Source organism: Narcine bancroftii, chromosome 6 (assembly GCF_036971445.1).
Source record: "Narcine bancroftii isolate sNarBan1 chromosome 6, sNarBan1.hap1, whole genome shotgun sequence".
NCBI classification, from domain to species: Eukaryota; Metazoa; Chordata; class Chondrichthyes; order Torpediniformes; family Narcinidae; genus Narcine; species Narcine bancroftii.
The window spans coordinates 164,361,503-164,379,582 of record NC_091474.1 but is presented as its reverse complement, the minus strand read 5'-3'; the positions used below and the strand labels follow the sequence as shown (position 1 = coordinate 164,379,582).

General features: G+C 41.8%; 1 protein-coding gene and 1 long non-coding RNA gene across 3 annotated transcripts in view; both read right to left on the bottom strand.

The window, feature by feature from the left end:
- The window catches only part of LOC138736682 (exostosin-1-like), a 441,690-nt gene that overhangs the window by 225,857 nt on the left and 197,753 nt on the right, over positions 1-18,080 (bottom strand). The window lies entirely within an intron of this gene.
- Positions 469-15,245, bottom strand: LOC138736684 (uncharacterized). The gene is made up of 2 exons (XR_011340504.1): positions 15,063-15,245; positions 469-712 (listed from the first exon to the last, which is right to left on the bottom strand). It is a non-coding gene; the product is annotated as an uncharacterized lncRNA (long non-coding RNA).

The window sequence follows — 18,080 nt, the reverse complement described above, 5'->3', positions numbered from 1 at the left end:
TTTGAATAAAATCTGGAATGTGCACTTTAATTATGTGAGTTGTTTGATTACAAATTTAAAACTGTAAAGCACAGGGGCGAATATAAGGAAAAAATGTCTTTTTTTTTCAAACATTGTGGAGAGCACTGTACATCTTAATGGTTATGCAAGGCTGCTCCACCCATCAGTCATTTGACCATTGATGCTCAGTTTCTCCTGATATAGTTTTCAGTTTGCCATCTATTGTCATTTCTTTTCTGCAGTATTCTCATTTATATAGTGCTGTGGCACAATCTACAATCTAATTTAAACTGAAATTTAAAAATCATGTGATGACAAGCATATAAATTAACATTCACATTATTTAAATGAAGCTTTCTTAAATATAGCAGTTTTAAAAAGTTACTTCCCTGGAAAAAGTAACATCGGAAAATAATTCTAGTCACTACTGATTTCATAACATACCTGCACACTATTATCTACATCTAATTTGAGACAATAATTTTATTTGGAAAAAAATTCAGGCAGCATGGTTATCGTATCAGTTAGTGCAACACTGTTTCAGCGGCTGCAGCTCGGGTTCAAATCTGGCGGTAACATAGAAGTTTGTACATTCTCCCCATTCCTGTGTGGGTTTCCTCCAGGTGTTTCAGTTTCCTCTCACCCTCCAAAAGCAGAGATTTTACATTAATTGGTTACACCGGGTCATGGGGTGGAAGGGCCTGTTACCATGCTGTAAAACAAGAAATTAAAAATAAAATAATAAAAACAAACCAACTATAGAGATCCAAGAGTTCATGACAGAGCAATAAATTAGACTAAACAAAAAAAATCCATGGAAATGAAGTTCGTGAGGAGGGTGTGGGAGTGAGGGGAGAGGTAGAAGACACCAGGTCACAAAGCCAAGTTTTGCAACAAACACAGAACAAATACTTTGAATACGAGTTTGATTATTTTGCTTTCCACGGTTCTTCAATGCAGAACAGCAGAATGGAGCATTATTAGTTTCTTTATATGCATTTGCATGAGTTGGCACAGAGACAAAATACTAAACTTGCTATACCCTGTCTGAAGTGCTACTATTGTTCTGTCCAAAGGTATATTACATGCTGTATCAAGCAGCAGAGAAGCTAAGATCCTGAAGGTCACAACTTTACAAGGAAAAAGCCAGCATTCTGTACCAACAGACTGATTATTCAAGCAACATTTTTATTTTAATTGTGTCTTTCTTTATACAGCCCACCCTAAGTAACCCAGAAGCTTCTCTTGTTTTTCACACACCTTGTGGCTCAACAATCCACTTGACCTTTAGCAAAATCCTAGGAAATATTTGGTCCACCATAGAGTGCTTAAAGAGAGTGGCTCACACAGACTCTACCTCACCCCTGCCAATCCTGAAACTCTCATGGAAAGAGTAAATTTTCCAATATTCTTCAAGACAAATTTCCAATTTCATCTCAACTGAGAACTTCACTGCTTGCAGCCCATCTCGTGAAAGTTTAACTGTTAAACATTTTGTCAGTCTTCAATATCACCTTTAAGCTCATTTTTTTCTTTGTTTAGCTAATCCCCAAGAAAGACAGGGACTCATTGAAACCTTTATCATATAGGCCGATTTCTTTATTAAACACAGACTATAAAATACTAGCCAAAGCTTTGGCAAATAGATTGACAAAATTTTTGCCCAAATTGATAAATAAGGTCCAAACAAGATTTGTAAAGAAAAGGCAATTAACAGACAATGTAACAAGATTGCTTAGTATAATTCATCTGGCCCAGAAAAGTGGTGAATTAAGTGTGGCAGTTGCCTTGGATGTGAAAAAAGCCTTTGATAGAATGAAGTGGGATTTTTTTTATTTAAAGTAGTGAAGAAATTTGGATTATGTCAAAATTTTATAAACTAGATTCAAGCCCAATATAATGAACCTAAGGCCAAAGTTGTGACCAATGGTCAAGTATCTCCAACATTCCCACTATTCAGATCCAGCAGGCAGGGATGTCCAATATCTCTGGCTTTCTTTATTGGCCGTAGAACCTCAGGCAGAAAATATTCAATGGGACATAGACTTAATCTTTAGATTAGTCTTTTTTCAGATGACATATTAATATATCTGGGAGAGCCTGAAAATTCTCTACAAAGGTTGCACTTACAACTGGAAGATTTATTGGAGGATTTCTGGGTACAAAATAAACTGGGACAAGAGCAAGATCATATCATTAACTGACGGGGATTATATAAACTACCAAAGGAATTCACAATTTAGATGGCCTCACAAGAGGATAAAGTACTTGGGGATCAAAACAGATAATGATTTAAAGAATTTATGCAAGATGTACTCCCTCCCTTGCTTTAAAAAAGTTGAAGATTTAAATAAATGGGTAACTCTTGCAATAACATTGATTGGAAGAGTGAATTGTATTAAAATGAATATATTTCTGCACATACAATACCTCTTTCAGTCTCTTCCAATATCTGAATGTTAATTAGGAAGTTTCTCTGGAAAGGCAAGTTAGCCTGAATCTCCATGGAAAAATTGACTTGGAAATACTATATGGGAGGGCTACAACTCCCAAATTTTAAATATTACTACTGGGCGACCCAATTGAAATTTGTCACTTCCCTCTGACACAAGAGATGAGTCTTCATGGGTGGAAATTTAACTGCATAAAGTCGGAGAGAGAGAACAAGATTTTATATATAAATGGGACACTAAATTTATTCTGGTGGAAAGGAAGCACCATTAATAAAGCATATTTTGAATATGTGGCACAAATTGAACAATTTAATGGCATCAAAAAGAAAAGTAACTCCAAAAATGCTCTTGATTCAAAGTAGATTAATTCCTTTAACAATGGATAATAAAATTCTACATATGTGATCCATAAAGGAATCAGATATGTTTAAGTACAAGGGCAATTAATGTTATTTAAACAGTTTAAAAATGAATAATATTCATAATACAATATTCTGCTATTTTCAATTAAGAACATTTTTCAGAGATGAATTTGAACTGAACATTATTCGACCAAAGTGCAGTAAAATGGAGATTCTGATTTGAAAGGAGAACACATAGAAGTTTACATCAGTAATGTATTTTTTTTACTTCAATCAGAAATCCCTAAACTGGAGAATTGCAAGTCAAAACAAAGATGGGAATCAGACTTGAATATTATTATTGATGACAAAAACTGATCCAACTTATGTCAGGATTGCATGACTAGTATAATTAATGTAAGATGTAGCTTGGTGAAATATAACTTTTTACATCAGCTATACCTTACCCTGCAGAAGTTTCATAAATTACATTCTAATACATTGGATTTATGTTTTAGATGTGGGGAAGAAATAGGTACCTTTTCACATTCCACCAGCTCTAAAGTGAAACACTTTTGGGAAAATTTAAGAATTTTATTAAACCAAATTATTGGAAAACAATTGCCACAAAGTCCAGAATTGTTTCTCCAAGGAAATATTGTGGACCTAAGATCTAAAATGTGGCTGTCAATTAGAATTTCTAAAAGTTGCATTAGCCGTGGCCAGGAAATGTATTGCAGTTACCTGGAAGTCTGATTCCCTTCTCGGTATAGCCTGAGGGAATGTGGAAATGCATAGTTGAAAATTACTTACAATTTAAGGAAGTATAATATGTTCTTGTACATATTGCAGCCATATTTGGACAATGCAGAGTTGAATATCTAAGATACCTATTCTGTTTTTGAGTTTTTTTACATCCCTGTTCTTTCCCATATTTGAGATCCAGACAAGAAAAAGAATGAGACTCTATGGAGTGGATTCCAGATCCTGACAGCTCTTCTTTCTCTCTTAATTTATTTTTATTCATTCACTTTCTCTTTATTTCTCGTCTGTTTACTATTTTCCTTCCTTATCATGGGGTTTTATTTGGGGGAAGAGGGATGGGATTATTTGAAATCATGGACAACCTGTATCAGTGATTTCATTTCATTTTATGTATTTGTAATGATTAATTCTTGATACTTGTTTGACCACAAAATAAAAATAAAATATTCACAAAAAGTAGCTAATATCAAGCTGTATTTAAAATAGAAAAGAGCTTTACAAAAGTAATATGGAAAACAAATATTTAACTGAGGAATAAACATTGAAACAAAAATTATACATTATTTACAGCTCAGAAAGAGGCAAGTCAGTGCATTGTGAATTTGCTGGCTTTCTACCAGAGTAATGCTCTAAGTTCCACCCTTTCTGCCTTTCAATGAAGGCCTTACAAATTTTTCATCACCATATATTTGTTCAAGTGTCCCTTGAAAGCTACAGTAGAACCTATCGATCTAGAAGCAGTATACATATAGCATATTCCAACTATGCTCTGCATGAAATGGTTTTTGTTCATGTAACCAGAATCTTTACCTTGATAAAAACCTGCTGTGACGAAGAGTCAAGGATAGGAAGTGTGGAAAAAAATGGAGGTTTACAAAAAGAATTCTAAAGGGTAAATACTGTGATCACTCATCAGACAAGACAAAAACCAGAGGAACAAGTGTTCACAGTCAATGTGATGCAAGGATGAAGTTATGTAGAGAAAGAAAAGGTAAAGAAATGGGCAATCCAGGGCATAAATAGCAGAGTTTTGATGAGATCAAAGGTTAAAGATCATTAAGACATTTCACCCAGAAAAAGTATAAATTGAGAGCTGCCAAATCATTGCAAATTACACCTTGGAGTAACATTCCACAGGTATGTATAAAATGGCAGAGAGATAGAGATATATGAAAGATATAAATAGATATTAAAATATTATCACTAACCTGCAGAATAATTTTAGGGTAACATCTTAAATTCAGAAAAAAAACGTTATTTAGATCTAGATTAGATTTATTAATTATTGTTATATGTACTGCAATACAATGAAAAATTCTCTAAATGCATGTCATTCAAAGGCAAGAAAAAAGTCACCACATTTCGGCATCATTTTGTAAAAAAACAAGAAAGAAAGAAGAGAAAAGAAGTCTATGCAGAGTAGTCAGGATCATGCTACCTCCTGCAATATAAGCTGTCCTCAGATGCCAAGCTCGGGCCATATATTCAGCTACCAGTGGTGGATTAACCATTAGGCTGAGTAGGCTGAAATCTAGTGGCCTGCAAGGTAAGGGGACTCTGCTGTCACTGGCCCGTCTTTGTCTGGTTTCACTGGGTGTTTAAGATTCTTAGAAACACATTTGTGGTGCATTTTGTTGTAATAATGCCAGTGTGTCTGTGAGTCCATAGCCACTCACACAACTGGCAACTTGTGCTCACGACTGCTGGGCAAAACCATGCAAAATCCATAAGCTATGATTGTGCTTGGACCCAGACCTAGCCAGATTCCCCTTTCCCTGTGGCTGCACTGCATTCAGCTGGTGCCAGCCAGGAAACCGAGTAACCCCACTGATTACTTACAATGCCCTTTGCAACTGAAGCAACAAGTGAACAACTCTCTTCCAAGAGGCCACGGCTAAGAGATTGATGAGTTGTACTTGACAGTTCTGGGTGTTACCAATGGGAAGCATTTAGAAACGAAGCAGGGATATAGTCTTTTTCAGCATTGTCAACACTTCAGGAGAAAAGGTGGGGCGGGGGTGAAGAATGGATTTTGGCAAGACAGTTCAAGCCAGAACCAATTGGAGGAAGCGACCGGTGTCGGAACTACTCATCTGAAGTGTCAGGGCGGCTCGCGGAAAAGGGGTAGAGGGGAATCTTTCAGGTAGGGCTTGACCAATGCTCAGCCTAGGGCCCGGGTGGTAGTTCATCTGCCACTGCTAGCTACCTGGACTTGATTCTAAATTTTAAATTCTACTTTAAAAAAACATTTAGACATGCAACATAGTAACTTGCCCTTCCGGCCCACGAGTCCGTGGCATTCAATTACACTCAATTGGCCTACAACCCCCATACATTTTTGAAGGGTGGGAGGAAACCCAAGCAGACATGGGAAGAAAATATAAACTCCTCACAGGCACCGCCAGATTCCAATCTAAGTCACTGGCACTGTAACATCGTTGCGCTAACCACTATTCAAACCGATACACCATTTTTATTATCTCCTGCTGCTTCCTGTCCATACAAAAACATTTTATCCACTTTTTCACTGGCCCTTTTATTCATTTTGTAAGCTTGCTTTGAAGATGGGAAGCTATCAAATATTTTCTTTCAGAAATAGATAAATGCTGTCTGTTGCATTTCTTTCAATATCTTTTGAATCTCATCAACTAATTCAATGATTATTAAACATGATTTATCTTCAATAAACAGAGAACGGAGTGCAAAGGGTGCTTTGATTTCTGCATGGTCGGGGCAGGATGTGCGCAGATAGCCTTGCGTGGGGTTTGGAATGTTCACTTCAGTCACATGAATTATTTGATTGCAGGTTTGGAACTGTGGCGCAGAGGGGATATGGGGGAAGGGGTATCTTTCTCCCAAATATTATGGAGGGCACTGATATCATAGGTTAGCAGAGGCTTTTTTCTTTGGAGCAAAGAAGGATGAGAAATGACTTTGAGGTCTACAAGATAATGAGAGACAGAGATAAGGTAGACAATCAGCACTTATTTCCCAGGGCAGGAGTAGCAAACATCATAGGACATCTGTATGAAGTGAAGGGAGAAAAATTTAGGGGAGACATCAGGGTTAAGTTTTTTTTAAAACAGAGCATCATGAAGGGCTGAAGTGCATTGCAAGGGGTGGTAGTGGAGGCTGGAACAATAGGAACATTTAAAAGACTCAGACAAGCACATGGATGAAAGAAAATAGAGGGTTATGAGGTAGGGCTTTTTTGATAGGAAAATATGGGTCAGCACAACATCATGGGCTGAAGGGCCTGTTCTGTGCTGTAATATTCTATATTCTAAACTTGAGTGTATTCTCTTTCAGATCCAGGTCCCTTTTCAATAATTTTGTCCCTTAAAATCTCACTCTTAAAAATAAATTGACTATCCTGTAGTTAATGGACATGTTCTTACACTGCTCTTTGAACATAGTATCATTTTGCATTTCCTGACAATTCCCACTTCAGAGCAGGATTAGAAGATTGTGGCAACTCGTTCTATCAGGAAGAAGTGACTTGATTATTTTGAACATAGCCAGCTTTTCTATTGGTTGCTCATCGATTTTATTGCCAGCCATTATCTTTACTATCATTCCTCTACTGAAATTTTATCAACTTCTTACACATTGGTAGAGTCTCACTTAAAGTACTCCTTAAATATTCAAATAATGCCCTCCTCCTTCTTTACATTCATTATTCAATTGATCCAAACCTACCTCATGTTTGCCAAAATCTCTATCATGAGGAAAAAACATGTGATCTGATTATGTCTAATGATTCTCCAAAGCCATCAGCACATGCAGCCAAGCAGGAGGCCCATCCTCCATCGTAGTCCTTGGTCCCTGGTCTTTTTCCAATCAGTGCCTGGGGTCTGGCCTGAGACTTTGTATCACCAAGCCCAAGGAGGAGCCCATCTCCATAGATGACTTTTCCTCAGACCTCCCCTCTGAGGCCTGCCTGCCTCTCCAGTGATTGCCATCACTGACATCACCTCCCCGACTTAATCATCAGCCTTCAAAGATGCAATAATCTCCTGAAGAACTTCTCAGTGTGGCCCTTGGATGGTATCTATAAAACCACTTCCCAACACCTGCTTTGACCTCTGTCTTAGCCAAAACTATTTCCAACTCTGTCTCATCATGGCCCTCAAAAATGAATTGTTGGGAATGCTGAGAGATGCCATGGCTCATTCTGGGTACTGCAGGGGAGGGCAGATAAAATGCTTGCATATGAACTGAAGGAAAAAAAAATCAGATGGATGAGAAAATAAACAACTGCTGATGCTCAAATCTTAAACAGAAACATAAAGTCCGAGAAGCACTCAGCAACCATACAGCATCTGTGGAAAAAGATAGTTAAGGTTTCAGGTTGAAAACAAGGGGTCTGATGAAATACTCACTGATTATTTTTTCAGATATTGCCTGACCTACTGATTTCTTCTAGAATTTTTGGGGGATTATTTTGTGAAAAAGGATCAGGTGCATTTGCTAATAGGAAAGTAATCTTTATTGTAGTTCAACTAGTTGGTTTTGTTTTACTTCTCCATGCAGCAGAGGAAAATCTGCCCCTAACCTCAACAACCATCTTCACTTATCAATGCTTTCTCCTCTGAATACAATTCTGACACACATTAAAAGGATTTTACTGAAAACCAGCTGCCTGCAAATCATAAATGATTTGGTCTAGAATTTTGTCACTTCTTTTGGTGTGAAAGCCTTTAATTTTTTTATAAACTTGACTATTTGAAGATATCATTGATATTACTTATACAGCTTACAAGTCTCTTTAAAAATAGAAAACCAAAATAAGGGTTTATTACACAATTAATATTTTAAAAAATTAAACTGATAAGCAGTTTTAAAGAGGGTAGCCCACTGCAGAGGATCGAGTCCCTTCCTAAATGAAAAAAAAATGAGCCCAGATGGGTGTAAAATAATATGGCTGATTAACTCAAAATAGCATCTCTAAATTAGATCAATGACAAAACAAAGTCTGGAGGAACAATAGGAAATGATAGTAGTTAGTCAACTCCAACCAAGATCAACACATTTTTACTTTTAAAAATAGCACTCAATTAATTTGCTAACAATTTGCATTAGGATAATTTACTAATCAGTTTCAATCAAGTCTCCTTTTCAACTATGTCCATGAAGAAAATATAACTAAAGGTGTAAAAATAGAATACTTTCAAAAATTGAAATCAACAGATATATTGTCTACATATGGTTTTGCTCCAATTGCCGGCAGAGCTGTTGTAGACTTTGTGAATTCATATTTATTTTAATCTCAACATGTTGAATGTGCAGATCTCTTAGTTTCTGATATCTGCTTTGACACCCATAGTTGGCAAGACACGACTGCTCTCATCACCTCAAAAATAAGCAAGCTCTGTGAAGATGTGATATTACTTTTAAAAATATTTTGAACATTACAGAAACTAACACATTTGTGTTGAAATTCCAGATCACAAGGAATTCTTGGAGGTCTGAAAGATATATTACTGGTACTTTTTATTATATGAAGCTAGTATCAAAGCCCAATAACTATATTTCACAGGGATATTGAAAACTTGGCCAAATGGTGCACTAACAACAAACTGGCACTCGATGTCACCAAAATCAAGAAGCTGATAGCGGACTTCAGGAGGGGAAAACTGGATGCATGCTATCCAGTAATCATGGAAAAATCATTGGCGGAGAGAGTGATTCCTGGGAATCACTATTTCGGAGGACCTTTTCTGGACCACATACACACACACACACACACACACACACCACACACACACACCACACACACACACACACACACACACACACACACACACACACACACACACACACACACACACACTAGGGCCTCTATTTCTCAGGAGTTTTCAGAGGTTTGGGATGACATTGAAAACCTTGTCAAACTTCTACAGATACTGCATGTGGTGGAAAAATTGCCAAGCATTAAGCCTTGCAAAGGTTAGTGAACACAAGCCAGTACAATACAGGCTAAATTCTCCCCACCAAGCAGATAAACTGTCGGAGAGCAACAGCAATCATCAAGGATCCACAAGGATTGTGTTTATAGGGGCCACAAGACTCATCCCACCAGGTTCAGAAACAGTTGCTACCCCTACACCATCAGACTCCTAAACAACAAACTGAATCAGAGACTCATTTAAGGGCTCTTAATATGCACATTATTTAATATTTGTTGGCACTTCCTTATTGTTTAATTTCTCGCTTTATATACATATTTTATTATTTATATGTAGTAAATGTAGTGTGTATATATATATATATATATATTATATATAAATATAGCATATGTGTGTATATACTATATGTGTAGAAACTGTATTGAAACTGTGTGCATATGTGTGTAGAAACAGAGTGTGTACGTGCACGTGGAGCTAATTTGTGCATGTATGTGTGTGTTTATCTGTTCTCCGTGCAAATCAATGTGGCGCCCTCTTGAAATGTCTGAGGTTAAGGAGGGGCAACATTTGAAGCTGAATGTAATGGCCACATTGAATTTAATCTTTAAGGTCAATGAAGTTCAAAAGTTAAAAAAAAAAATTGAACTTGCACCAGGGACCCCTCAATTGGTTACAGTGCTAAGCATCAATGAACATTCAGAATAAAAACAAGTGGAAAAACCCAATTCAAAAAAGTGAAACAACATTGGCAGAAGCTCTTCACAAGCCTGTAGAATTAGACAACTCTTTCTTCTTTGGCTTGGCTTCGCGGACGAAGATTTATGGAGGGGGTAAAAAGTCCACGTCAGCTGCAGGCTCGTTTGTGGCTGACAAGTCCGATGCGGGACAGGCAGACACGATTGCAGCGGTTACAAGGGAAAATTGGTTGGTTGGGGTTGGGTTTTTCCTCCTTTGCCTTTTGTCAGTGAAGAAATAAAGAAATAGCAGAGGAACATCAGTCTCGCCTCATTGTTTTTTTTTAATTTTTTAAAATTTTTTATTTTTCACACCATAAATCACATTAGCCATGATATACACTTTTTCTTTTTCACACATTTACAGTGACTTTTTCTCCCTCCCCCCTCCCTCCTCCCAAGCCACCCCCCCACCCCCCCCCCTCTCATCCATTTTAGGTATACAATCTAGGTTGCATTAAACCAGTCAGACAATGTTGTCATTCAACAAAAATACACCAGAAATTCTACTGAGTCCATTCTTTTCTTTCCTTCTCCTTCCATCAACTTAGGTAATGTTTGTCCCCAGTAGGTTTTCGCTATTGTATTTAATGTAAGGCTAGTCTCGCCTCATTGTTGATGCTTCCAGAAATGTAAGGAGCAGGCATCAAGAAACAGAATAGCAGCGATAGGCCTGTCTCAGTGCTCAGACCTCCAGACAGGCAAGGGGCAGCAGCAGGAAACAGAACAGCAATACCCGGCCTCCTTTCAAACAAGGAGCAGGCGGCAGGAAACTGAGGAAGAACAAGCAAGACACCAAGCAATGCAAACAAAAGCCACCAGCCAAAGGGCAGCACCATTTTCTGTTACAAAGAATATAACTATTGTCCTTGAAAAAAAATTTATGCAGAATTTGAAGTGTTTTGGGTATTTTGTTTCAACCATATAGCCTTATTTCCAAAGCAATGCTGGGTATCCTGCGAGCGAGCGTGAGAACGCGAGAGAGCATGTGTGTTCCCATTTAACATGCACATGCATATAAAATGCCAAAAATCATAAATTGGGTAATGTAGTGGCCCGTCACTGCAGAGATCAAGCCGGCACATCGCACAGCGTGTGCAGAAGTAAACAGCAGCATTACACACCCCTTAGCACAGTGAACCTGGAGCAGTACAAGACCAGCAGCCCTAAAATGGCACTGGCCGAGCTGCCCAGCTAATAGATCAATAACAGGCTGGGGAAGAAGGGTATTCGTATGTAAGAATGTTCCTGCCCGCTATTGTTATTCTTGCGACTGATGTCACAATCAAACAAATGGCGGGAACTCCAACTGTATAAAAGGAGCCTTTCCAGCCTTAATAAATCTCAGACTTTTACCTCCCACACTGCAAGTGCGTGTTTCTTTGTAGCACTTGGCTACAATTGGTGACCCTGATGGTTTAGATGGCATCTAAATCCAGCGATGGATAGCAAAGCAGCGATTAGCGCAGTCGGCCTCAAGTTCCCGACCTTCTGGACAGTTCGACCCAGCGTATGGTTCGACTAGACTGAGGCTCAGTTCCAGATTTAGGACTACCACATGGTCAGCGTGTTGGATCCAGAGATTGCAAACAGAGTGGCCAACTTCATCCACAGGTCACCATCGGAAGGCACTTACACTGCCTTCAAAGAGCTATTAACTGAGACCTTTTGGATCTCGAGGTGAGAGAGAAGGGCATTGGCTGCTCCACCTGGATGGGCTAGGGAACAGAGCCCCGTCAACGCTCATGAATGAGATACTGACCCTCCTGGGAGACCATGAGTCCTGCATCATGTTCGAGCAGGTGTTCTTGGAGCAGCTGCCATATATCATCCAACTGGCTGATGTGGATTTCAGCGACCCCCGGAAAGTCACAGCATGGGCAGATATTCTGTGGAAGCAGAAACAGAAGTGCTCGGCTACTGTGGGGCTTGTCACGGTTTCGCAACCAGACCAAGGAAGCCCCTGGAAAGGAGTGGAAGATGCGAGTTCCAGGGAATTGACAAGGACTGCCGTCGCTGATGGGCACAGCAGCTGGCCATTGAGAGAGCCTCCTGTATGTATGGGTTCGCCTTTCCAGTAAACAATTCTTGGTGGATACAGGAACAGAGGTCAGCGTGATGCCCCCAACAGGTTTGAACACTAGATGCAGGCAAGCAGGTCCCGCATTGAGGTCTACCAACAAAAACAGCATATGGGCCTATGGCACATGTAGTGCTGAGCTGCAGTTTGGAGGCAGTCATTTCTCGTGGGAGTTCACGCTGGCCACGGTAGAACAGCCACTCCTCCGAGCAGACTTCAAGCAGGCCCACAGCCTCCTAGTAGACCTCAGGGGCAAGAGACTTGTGCATGCGGAGATGTTCCAAACCTTTGCATTGAGGGACGCCGGGTTCCTGGCACTGTACCTGGACTCTATCCATAGCTTGGACAATGAGTTCTCCAAGGTGCTGGCCAAGTTCCTGTCAATCCTTTCCCCTCAGTTCATGGTGGAGGTGCCTCGACATGGCATCAGGCATCACATCCTTACCAAGGGTCCACCTCTCCATGCAAGGGCAAGTCAACTTCCCCCGGAGATGCTCCAACTGGTCAAGAAGGAGTTCCGCAAGCTTGTTGGGCTTTGTCAGCAGTTGGACAGTCCATGGGCTTCTCCCCTACACATGGTGCCTAAAGCATCTGCGGGCTGGAGACCGTGTGGCAACTATTGTCAGCTTAACGAGGCCACCACTCCAGATCGTTACCCTGTGCTGCATATCCAGGACTTTGCAGCAAACTTGCACGGAGTGACAATCTTCTCCAAAGTGGACTTGGTGCAAGGGTGGCACCAAATCACAGTGCACCTTGATAACATCGCCAAGATAGCCATCATCACTCCATTCAAGCTGCTCGAGTTCCTAAGGATGCCATTCGGGCTCAAGAACGCAGCACATACCTTGCAGTGACTGATGGATGCGGTGGGTCGAGACCTGGTCAGAACCTTCATCCACTTAGATGATATCCTGGTGGTGAGCAGAACCCAGCAGGAACATCTACAACACCTCCAAAGCCTCTACAGTCACCTACGTGAGTTTGGCCTTACTATCAACCTGGCTAAATGCCAGTTTGGGCTGAGCACGATTGACCTCCTGGGCCACAGGATTACCAAATGCGAGGCCACATCACTACCCAGCAAGGTGGAGGCTATCCGTAACTTCCCGAGGCCCAGTACGACCAAAGGACTGCAGGAGGTCATGGGGATGGTCAACTTTTATCATGGATTCATCCCCGCAGCGGCTCGAACCATGCGCCCACTCTTCACCTGGGATGACGACTCCGCACGAGCATTCATGGAAGCAAAGGAAACCCTGGCTAATGCTGCACTCCTGGACCACCCCAGGTCAGACGCACCCACAGCCCTCACAGTTGATGCCTCAGGAATGGCGGTTGGAGATGTTCTGGAGCAGCAGACAGAAGGAAGTTGACGTCCACTCGCTTTCTTCAGCAAACATCTATGGCCCCTGATCTAAAGTACAGTACTTTCGACAGAGAGCTACTTGTGCTGTACCTAGCCATCTGCCAATTCCGGTACTTCCTAGAGGGACAGGCTTTCATGGACCACAAGTCACTGATGTTCGCCCTGGCCAAGATCTCCGACACGTGGTCAGCCCGCCAGCAGAGAAATTTGTCTTGCGCCTCGGAGTACACCACTGACGTAAGGCAGATCTTGGGAAAAGACAATGAGGTCGTGGATGCTTTGTCGAGACAGATCATCCTTTCTCTGGCTAACGGACTGGATTTCATGACACTGGCAGAGGCACAGCAGCAGGAAGACGAGATACCTCAGTACAGGACCTCCGTCACAGGGCTGCAGCTTCAGGACATGCCAGTTGGCACTGGTAACACTACCCCACTGTGTGACCAGGCCACTGGGCAGGTTTTAACTATCATCCCAACGGCATAGAGGCGACGAGTTTTTGACTCCATCCACAGGGCTGGCACATCCATCAATCAGGACCACAGTCTGGTTAGTGGCCAGCAAGTACACGTGGCATGGGTTGCTGAAACAATAGAGCGGGTGGGCCAAGACGTGCACACCAAGGTCCCCCCGCAGCCTTTCGAACCAATGAAACAGTTTGACCACATTCACGTGGACATAGTGGGACACTTACTAATCTCACAGGATTTGCGCTACCTGTTCATGGTGGTCAACTGTTTTACCCGGTGGCCAGAAGCAATCCTTCTGGCCGACACATCCACCAGATCCTGCGCCAAGACACTCATCTCGTCCTGGGTAGTAAGGTTCGGGCTACCATGCCACATAACCTCCGACAGAGGCGCATCATTTACCTCCAGCCTGTGGACTGACATTGCCAACTTTTGGGATGCTCAGCTACACCACACGACAGCATACCACCCGCAGTCTAACGGGCTGGTTGAGTGCTTCCTCAGGCACCTCAAGGGCCCCAATTAGGTGGACGTACTGCTATGGGCACTGCTGGGGATTCGTACAGCCATGAAGGAATACCTTCACATATCCTCCTCCAAGCTCGTCTACGGAACTCCACTCATGGTCCCCGGGTATTTCATCCCACCTGCCAGAGGTCAACAGATGGACACAACCACCTTCCTGGACAGGCTGTGGGTAAAGGTCAGTAACCTGGTTCCGATCCCACCCTCCAGACACAGACAAGCCAAGTTCAACATCCCTAAAGAACTCCAAGACTGAGTATGTGTTTGTGGGCAGAGGGCCACACCATCTACTGCTACAGAAGCCTTATGAAGGCCCCTTCTGAGTTATCTGGAACAACGGGGCCACCTTCAAACTGGACATTGTTAGCAAAACAGAGGTCTTCACCGCAGTCAGGCTCAAGCCGGCACACACTGACCTGACACAACCCGTGGAGACGCCAGTATCTTGACGCAAGAATGTTCTGCCCACTATTGTTATTCATGTCAGTCAATCAAACAAACGACGGGAACTCCAACTGTATAAAAAGAGCTTTTCCAGCCTCAATAAATCTCAGACCTTAACCTCCGACACTGCGAGTGTGTTTCTTTGTAGCAGTCAGCTACAGTAAAATATTTTTGTATAATGCTCACATGCATATACCACATGGGTGTAGTATTCCAAATTCCAACTGACAAAACCAATTTCATTTAAATGGTTGAGGAGACAAAGCACATTACTACCATTATCAGCCACAGTTAACCTCCCAAAATTAACACCCAATCAACTACCCTTAGAGGTGTCAATTGTCCATTATATAGATGATGTCCTGCTGCAACACATTAAAAAGTTTTGTAGAAATCAATTAAATAGCTTGAAGACAGGCGGCTTCAAGAGTTTTTAATATGTCTCAAATTAGAGGCACCCAATATGTTAATCTCCTCCCTCAGGGTCAGGTCTGGGCAATTAACATTGAAAAGGTGCCCGTGCCCTATCTGTACGTCCTGTTTATAGGAATACAATGGCATTCAGTACAAAGAGATATTCTCAAAATCAAAATTTCCCATGGCCATTATAAATTGTGTGCAATCTTTCAAAGCCATTATTAGATTCCCATGCCCGCTAAAAATTGCCAGTTTAACTTTCCCAAGCCTGCTACTAATTATGTGCGTTCTTTCAACATATAATGCATGGGGTTGGGGGGGGTGGGGTGTGAATGTATATAATACACACATATATAAATTACTTGAATAAAATGTGATAAAATGTGGATGGGTGGTAAGTTGGCACATGACACCTCTGTGAACAATGTAGAAGGCTATCAAAGGAGAGCAGAAGATGGCATTTAATCTGGACACGTGTCTGGTAATGGGATTCTGTTGTAAGTGCTGGTACCAGACAGCGAGATGTTCCACAAAAGAGAAAGTACAGGGTTAAGGACACAACTTTTCACAGCATTGGATCTGGAAATCCAAGACCAAAACTGCCTGAAAGTGGCCACGCGAGCAGGTAGAGAGCCAAAGGTGTATGGCATACTTGACTTCATGTGGCAGACCAATGAGTACAACAACAAACATAAAACTTTGTGTAGTTCTGGTTATCCCATTACAGGATAGACAGGTTTGGAAAGAGTACAGGAGCAACAGGAATTTGCCTGGATTAGAAGGCATGATCTATGTGGATAGGCTGGACCACCTTGGGTTGTTTTCTGTGTCACATTGAAGGATGAGGGGAGACCTGAAAGAAATTATTACAGGCTTTGATAGAGTACACAATCAGAATCTTTATCCTAGGGTGAGGTTGGGACAAGTTTTTTTTTTACATGGAGAGTGGTAAGCGCCTGGAAAAGGCTTCCAGCGATATTGGTGGAAGCAGATACAGTAGTAACACTTAAGAAGACCAAAGACCCAACCAGTAACCCTCTATCACCACCATCCTCCACTTGGTAGAACTTGTCCTCACTCTATACAACTTCTCCTTTAACTCCTCTCACTTCCTCCAAATCAAAAGATTTGACTTTGGTACCTTTTTGGGTTCCATCTATGCCTGACTGTTGGAGGGCTTTGTGAAGCAATCCATGCTGCAAGCCTACACAGGCAAGACCCCTCAACTTTTACTCCATTATATTGATAACTAGATCAGGGCTGCCTCATGCACCCACAATGACCTCATCGACTTCATTCACTTCATGGCCAATATCCATCCTGATCTCAAACTCACCTGGTCCATCTCTGACAACACTCTCCCCTATCTGGATCTCTCCATCTCCATCTCAGAAGACAAGCTTTCCATCAACATATATTACAAATCCACTAACTCCCACAAGATCCTTGACTATACTTCCTCACACCCTATCCCTTCTCTCAATTTCTCCAACTTTGCTACATCTCTTCCCAAGATGAGGTCTTCCAGTCCAGATCTTCTGAAATGGCTGCCTTCTTCTACAAATGTGGTTTCCCTCCACCATTATCAACTCAGCCCTCACCTTCACCATTTCCAATTCCCACTCATCAGTCTGGCCCACTCTACCCCCATATGCAACAAACACAGGATTTCCTTTATCCTCACCTACCACCTGACCAGCCTTCACATCCAACACATTATCCTCCGGAATTACCAGCACTTACAACAGAATCCCATTACCAGACACGTGTTCCTCTCTCCTCCCCTCTTTGCCTCCTATAGGAACCGAACCCTCCATGACCTCCTCTTGCATTATCCCTCCCCACCAATTACCCACACCCAGTGCCCTGGCCACAGGAGGTGCCACACCTGCACCCATACCTCCTCCTCACCACAGTCTGGGCCCCCCAAACAGGGCTTTCAAATGAAGCAACACTTCACGTGTATATCCACAGGATTGATTTATTACATCTGGTGCTCCCTTTGTAGCCTTCTCTACATCAGAGAGAAGGCGCAGGCTGGGAGATAGTTTCGCTGAATACCTTCATTCTGTCCCCACCAGTAACAGAGACCATCCTGTGGCCAACCATTTCAATTCTGCGTCACACTCCCATACCTACAGCCTCATGTACCATCCCACCAAGTCCACCCGTAAATTGGAGGAACAACACCTGATTTTCCATCTGGACACTCTCTAGCCAGATGGCATTAACACAGACTTTTTTGATTTCTGCTAATCTGCTCTCCTTGCCCCCTCCCTTCCCTTCCCCCATCAGATCTTCACCCTCTTCCCTCTCTATTCACCTCACCATCTCTCCTCCCTTCTCTACCCGTCTCCTCCTGCCTTTGCAACCACACCTCCCCCTTACCCTTTTATTCAGGCACCTTCTGATATTTTTCCATACCTTGATGAAGGACTCAAGCACAAAATGTCAGTTATGCATTTTTATCTTTGCTATGTAAAGGACACTGTTTAACCTGCTGTTTCTCTTAGCATTGTATTTTTACATTTAAGAGGTTTCCAGGTGCACACATGAATATGCAGGGAATTGAG